This window comes from Acomys russatus, chromosome 32 (genome assembly GCF_903995435.1).
Source record: "Acomys russatus chromosome 32, mAcoRus1.1, whole genome shotgun sequence".
NCBI lineage: Eukaryota > Metazoa > Chordata > Mammalia > Rodentia > Muridae > Acomys > Acomys russatus.
In genome coordinates, this window is record NC_067168.1 from 760,159 (window position 1) to 766,844 (window position 6,686).

The 6,686-nt window shown below is 45.5% G+C and overlaps 1 pseudogene; it reads right to left on the reverse strand.

Annotated features, from left to right (window-relative positions):
- Positions 1-5,332: 5,332 nt before the first annotated feature.
- On the reverse strand, positions 5,333-6,357 carry LOC127184436 (TATA-box-binding protein-like; annotated as a pseudogene).
- Positions 6,358-6,686: the final 329 nt, after the last annotated feature.

The window sequence follows — 6,686 nt, forward strand, 5'->3', positions numbered from 1 at the left end:
TGCCTCCTGGTTCTGCAACTGTTTTGGATATGTGACTTCGGAATTATTTGATTCATTTTCCTAAGAGTCCCCTTAGTGTGTGTGAAATGAGCGTGTCCGGCAAGCTCTCTAAGGGGGCTTCCCCGTCCTGCACTCTGTGCTGAACCGACTTGAATGTCTTCACTCACTTGAACAGATGCTGTCAACTACCTTTTAAACAATAAACAGTCTGTGAGCATTAGAAACAATTCAGCAGAACCAAACCCTTCAGCCTGTGTTCTTCATGATGACTTGCTACAGGTGGTTGGGCAGTTGTTGGCTATATGGTACTTGACACTTCTATGTGCTTGTTTTAGACAGGATTCAGAAGCAGGGCACAGGAACCAGCCAAGCCGTTTAAGCAGTGACACGGGGGTGTGGACGTGGGAAAGCCATGTGGCAAGCCCTGTATGAGGCGGCCCAGAATCTCATCACAGAACCCACCTGGTCAGAAGACATCTCTGCAACAACTAGCCAGGGTGCCACATTTGGACTCCAAGACACCTTACCTAAGGGCCAACGTGGGGAGAGCTGGAGCCTCCATTGTTGGCCCATCAGCGCTGTACCTGATCAGTGACGGTCACCATTGAGGCCCCAGTGCTGCTCCCCTCTCTCATGGCAGTTCTGAGCCTAACTCACTGGTAGAGCCTAAATCACATTTGCAGTCACAAAGAATGCTTCCAACCAGCCTAGCCTACAAAGCGCGTCCAGGACAGCCAAGGCTACACAGAGAGACCCTGTCTCGAAAAACAAAACAAAACAAAACAAAAACAAACAAACAAACAAAAAAGGATGCTTTCAATGACATACCACGAAAGCAAGATCTTTGGAGATTTAAACAAAAGAGAAGAATTCAAATCTCTGGTCTAGGATTTATCAGGTACATGGCCTTCCAGTATTGGTTATAATTGGTATCATTGATGTTAAAAGCAGGATGCACTCAATATTACTTCCTCTGTTTTTCATCTGTCCAGTGGCATTTTGGTTTTGATGAAGTGTTCTCCAGGGGTCCAGGTAGAAGTGTGGGCCCAGGTATGATGTTGGGAGGTAGGGGAGCCATTAAGAGGTGGGACCTTATAAAGGGTCCTTGGGTCATTGAGAGGATGCCCTTGAAGATGTCTGTGGAGCTCAGCTTTTTTGAGATAGGGCCTCACTATATAGCCTTGGCTGGCCTGGAACTTGCTATATAGACAAGCTGACCTTGAACTCAGAACATCCACTTGGCTCAGCCTCCTAAGTGCTGGGACCGAAGGCATGTGCCCTGTTTGTTTCATTTTCTTGATCTGCAACTCTGGGCTTGTTCTGTGCATGTTTTTTTTGCCTGTGCTCTGGGCACAATGTGCCAATGTCACCTGAGGGAGGCCCAAACCATCAGGTTACCTGGCTTGGATTAGAACCTCTTAAAGTGTTAGTTAATCAGCGTTGTCGGCTCCACTTCATGCTTGCCTCAGGCACTGTACTACGAAGTTGTCTGATCCAAGGGGACTAATGGTGCCTGTTTCAGAACTGTATACAACCACACATCAAATATTTGCCGGTTGTCACCTTAGTACCACAAGTTATACTTTCAAGCAACAGAAACCTAACTGGTTAATTAAGCCAAAGAGACACTTATTCAAGCATATTTGGCAGGTCGCAGAACGGCCAAGAGGCTGAACTTGCAGCCATCGCAGCTCCCATAAAGACTCTGCTCCCGTCTCTAATCCCCCATGCCTGGCACCCAGGGCTACAGTGTGCATTACCACTAGGGACAGACCTTTACTGACATAGGTGCTACAACCAGCTGTCACTAAAAATTCAGCAGTGCCACCCCAGAAAGCTAACCAGTGGTGACTTTGTTCTCACTGGGAAGAGTAGACTCATGGGGCATTTCTGTGTCACACTGCTTTCTTAAAGGAGGTTTCCCAAAGGTGTCTGGAGGGGCCTAGTGACTAGGAAAGCAAGATCTCTGATGTCTCATTGAGGACAAAAGAGACTCCCTAACCCAACAGGACACATGTCACAAGGCATGCTCCCCCAGACAACTCCAAATGGTAAACAAGAAGGGCACTGATTGGTTCTCATTCTTTGTCATATTTTGGTTCCGTTCTGCTTTACCCTCAGGCTACCCCCACACCCCCCGATCCCACTCCCCCCCCCCCCCCTGCCCTCCCACTGCATGGGTGCTGCTCCTCCCTAAGAACTGCAAATTTAAATTTGTCATCTAAACAGTCCCTGTGCTAAGAGTGTGTCTCTCTCCCAGTCATGCCATCAAAACAATGTATCTGAAAAGCTATCATTATGCCTAGGACCACATACGTTTTCCTAAGTCAGTCCTTGACCAGAAGAGATACATTTGCACACCAGTCCCAAGTTACAACCACCCAAGCTGGACGGGTGTAGCTTTGGTTCTTCTAGAACAGCTTGACTCAGGTATGGGGGAATAAGGGCTTCATGGCGGGAACTCGGAGTGCTGGGCGCGGAAAGCCAGTTATGTGCTCAGTGTATTCTTCCTGAGCGTTCAACACCCACATCCACTGTCCTCTTCCTCTGCATGAAGTGTGATAGCCACGTTAATGTGTTAGCCATATTAGAAGGACTATTTGACCTCCAGACTTAAGCTTTTTCCTTCCCTAGATTCATGGCCAATCTTTGCTTCGGGCTTTAGGGTGTCTTGGTGATATGCATCACTCGTAAGCAAATTCAAAATAGCTCCATGTTTTTATTTTTGTTTTGTTTTGTTTTTGACAACTGATGGCTGTCTCTTGCTTTGCTTTGGATTTTGGTTTTTGGTTTGTTTGTTTGTTTGCTTGCTTGCTTGCTTTTAAAGACAGGGTTTTTCTGTGTAGTCCTGGATACCCTGGAACTCACTCTGTAGGCTAGGCTGGCCTCGAACTCACAGATCCACCACTGCCTGGCCTGATGGCTGCCTTAATCAGTGTTATATTGCTGCGAAGAGGCACCATGGCCGCAGCAGCTCTTATAAAGGGAAGCAGTTAACTGGGACTTGCCCGCAGTTTCGGAGGAGCTGAGAATCCTACGTCTGGATCCACAAGCACAGTAAGCGAGAGACTCTTGAGTTTGAAACGGACTTTTTGGAACCTTAAAGCCCACCCACAGTGACACACTTTCTCCAAGAAGGCCACACCTCCTAATCATTTCAAATAGTGTGGTGACCAAGTATTTAACTGTATGAGCCTACGGGGGCCATTCTTATTCAAACCATGACAATGGCTAAATGATACATTTGACTTAATGTACAGTGGTGGAAGAATATCAGAATGTCTTAATCAAGAAGGAAAGAAACCATGTGGAAGGGGAAGAAACAGTATAGCATACTGTCTTACTGGTAGTATTTACCACATCCTGCATCTAAAATGTATCTTTATTTATGTGTATGTTTGTGCTCATCTGTATGTGCATATATGTAAGTCCCCTTGGCAGTTTGGTCTCTGCTTTCATGTGAGACTGTACTTTCTTTTTTCTTTTCTTTTTTTTTTTTTTAAGATTTATTTATTTATTTATTATGAATACAGTGCTCTGCCTGCTTGTACACATGCAGGCCAGAAGAGGGCATCAGATCACATTACGGATGGTTGGGAGCCACCATGTGCTTGCTGGGAATTGAACTCAGGACCTCTGGAGGAGCAGTCTGTGCCCTTAACCTCTGAGCCATCTCTCCAGCCCTAGACTGTACTTTCTTATTTGTAGCACTTTATCTTGGGCTGTAAACATCAGCCAGATCTTACCAGCTGACATTTCTTGGTTGACTCTCCCTTATCTCTAGCCAAAGTGGACACTGTGTGCAGGTGCCCAAAGAGGAGGCCAGGCCAGATGTGGTGGCACACGCCTTTAATCCCAGCACTCGGGAGGCAGAGGCAGGTGGATCGCTGTGAGTTCGAGGCCAGTCTGGTCTACACAGTGAGTCCAGGACAGCTAAGGCTACACAGAGAAACCCTGTCTTGAAAAAAAAAAAAAAAAAAAAAAGAGGAGGCCAGAAGAGGGTGTTGGAGCCCCTGAAACTAAAGTTACAGGTAGTTGTCAGCCATCCAGTGTGGGTGCTGAGAACTGAACCCAGGCCTTCTGAAAGAGCTGGGGCTTGAAATTGCCGAACCATCCCTCCAGCCCCATAATCTGCTTTAAAAAAAAAAAAAAAAAAAAAGCTACCCCTGGCTTCAGAGATACTGCCACCTCCCTTCCTTGGCTGTCCTGGACTCATTATCTAATCATGTAATTTGTTGGGTTTATTTTCTACTTTCTGGTTTATTACAGGTTCTAGAGTTGGTAAAAATCCTGCCACTGTGGCTGAGAGATTCCCTTTCTCTCCTATTTCATGTGTTTTTCCTGCCTGACCTGTACTGTATCTTCTGGTAAAAGAATCTTGAAACACCCAGCACTCGGGAGGCAGAGGCAGGCGGATCACTGTGAGTTCGAGGCCAGCCTGGTCTACAAAGTGAGTCCAGGACAGCCAAGGCTACACAGAGAAACCCTGTCTCGAAAAAAAAAAAAAAAAAAAAAAGAACCTTGAAACAATCTTCTTGTTAGTCTTGGCAAAGGGTCTTAAGTCATAGCCTTTTTCTTTGCTTTGACCAGGAGGTGAATGGATAGACAGCCCAAGGATGCTGCTCACTCTCAGTTTTTTTCTCCTTAAAAAAAAAAAAAAATGTATCTAAAATAAAATTATTTGACAGTATGATCACATGACTCTTACAGGGTACCATTAGTAACAAAAATCTAAAAATTTACAAGCTTCATTTTTTGTGTGTGCAGAGTACAAAAGTATGCACAGCCATTTGTCTTGATTAATATAACGATTCAGTCCTGCAATACTGGGAAGGCAGAATGTATCTGGCACAAAAATAACTCCTGCGAGTTACAATCTAGAAAAACAACACTTTAACAAAAGAATTTTACTTTTCTAATAGAACTATAAAAACTCACCCACAGCAGTGTTTAAAATCTAAATATAGTGTGGTGGCGCACACCTGTAATCACAGCACTCGGGAGGCAGAGGCAGAGGGATCTCTGTGAGTTTGAGGACAGCCTGGTATACAAAGTGAGTCCAGGACTGCCAAGGCTAACAGAGAAACCCTATCTGGAAAAACCAACCCACCAACCAACCAACAAAAAACCCAAAACCAACAACCAAACAAAAAAAACTAAGTCTAAATAAACAGCCGTGCTGCCCAAATAGCAGCACAAAGCAGGCAACTCACAGTACTGCTGCAGGGTGGTCTCAGAGCAGAGAGGTGACCTTTCCATACCCTGCAGGTCACACGGCGTCACTTGATGCTGCCACCTGGGACTGAATGTCTTTCTTCTCACAACTGTACCATCAGTGGTACCAAAACTGACTGGTTTTAAAAAACAAGTGGGTAGGGAAGGCAGGAGTCCATGGCCGACACCATGTGGTCTTCCTGAATCTCTTTAAGATGCCGTAGATGTTTTCAAACGCTTCATAACTTTCTGCTCTAACTTTAGCACCTGTTAGTACAACTTTTCCAGAAACAAAACCAAGGAGAACCATGCTGGCTTTCATCATTCTGTAGATTAGCCCAGGAAATAATTCTGGCAGGAGGCCTTCCAGCCTTACGCAGAAGGTCACATCACAGCTCCCCACCATCTTCTGGACCTTAGCTGGGAAGTCCAACTTCTGCGTATTTTCTTAGTCTGGACTGTTCTTCACCCTTGGCTTCTGTGCACAGCATTTTTCCAGAACTTAAAATCAGCACAGTTGTCCATGGCTCTCTTATTCTCATGATGACTGCAGTAAACTGCTTGGGATTATAGTCACCATTTTGGGCACAAAGTGCAGTGGTCTTTAGGTCAAGTTTATAACCAAGATTCACCATGGATACACTATTTTGAAGCCATGGTAGGACCCCAGAGCTCTCAGAGTGCCAGGAGTGATGGGGCTTACAGGGGTCACTGGTGAAGGGTACAAGGAGGTGGTGCCTGGTAATTGGTGCAGTGGTCAGAGTTTGAAAAGGGAAGAGCTGTGGGGTCTGGCCTGAGGATCCCTGTGTGGATTGTTGAGATGTTGACAGCTGTACTGAGGCTGCTGCAGTTACTACTGCCTGCTGCTATTGTTGCTTTTGCTGCTGTTGCTGCTGCTGCAGTTGTTGCTGCTGCTGCTGTTGCTGCTGTTGCTGTTGTTTTTGCTGCTGTTGCTGTTGCTGCTGCTGCTGCTATCTCTGTTTCTCTTCCAAAGTAGACAAACTACTGTTTTTCCTAATAGGCTATGGAGTAGCCCTGTGCTACAAGGCGTCATTGAACTAGAGATAGGAACTCCAGGAATCGTGGTGCCCTGAGGGAGGCCAAGGCCTGCGCATATGGTAGAAGGCTGTTGTTCTGGCCCATGGTTCTCACTTTCTTTCTTTCTCTCTCTTTTTTTTTTATTTTTATTTTTATTTTTTTATTTTAATTTTATTAATTTATTCAGATTACAACTAAATTGTTATCACATCACTTGTATCCTCCCATTCCTCCCTCCCATTTTCACCCTATTCCCCTCCCCTAGGTCTATGACAGAGAGGAACCTCTCCCCCACTATATGGTCATAGGCTATCAAGTCTCATCTTGGTAGCCTGCTTATTCTTTCTTTGAGTGTCATCAGGGCTCTCAACCAAGGGAAGGTGGTCAAATATGGATACCCAATGGACAGGACATTCTCCACAGTTACGTGGAGA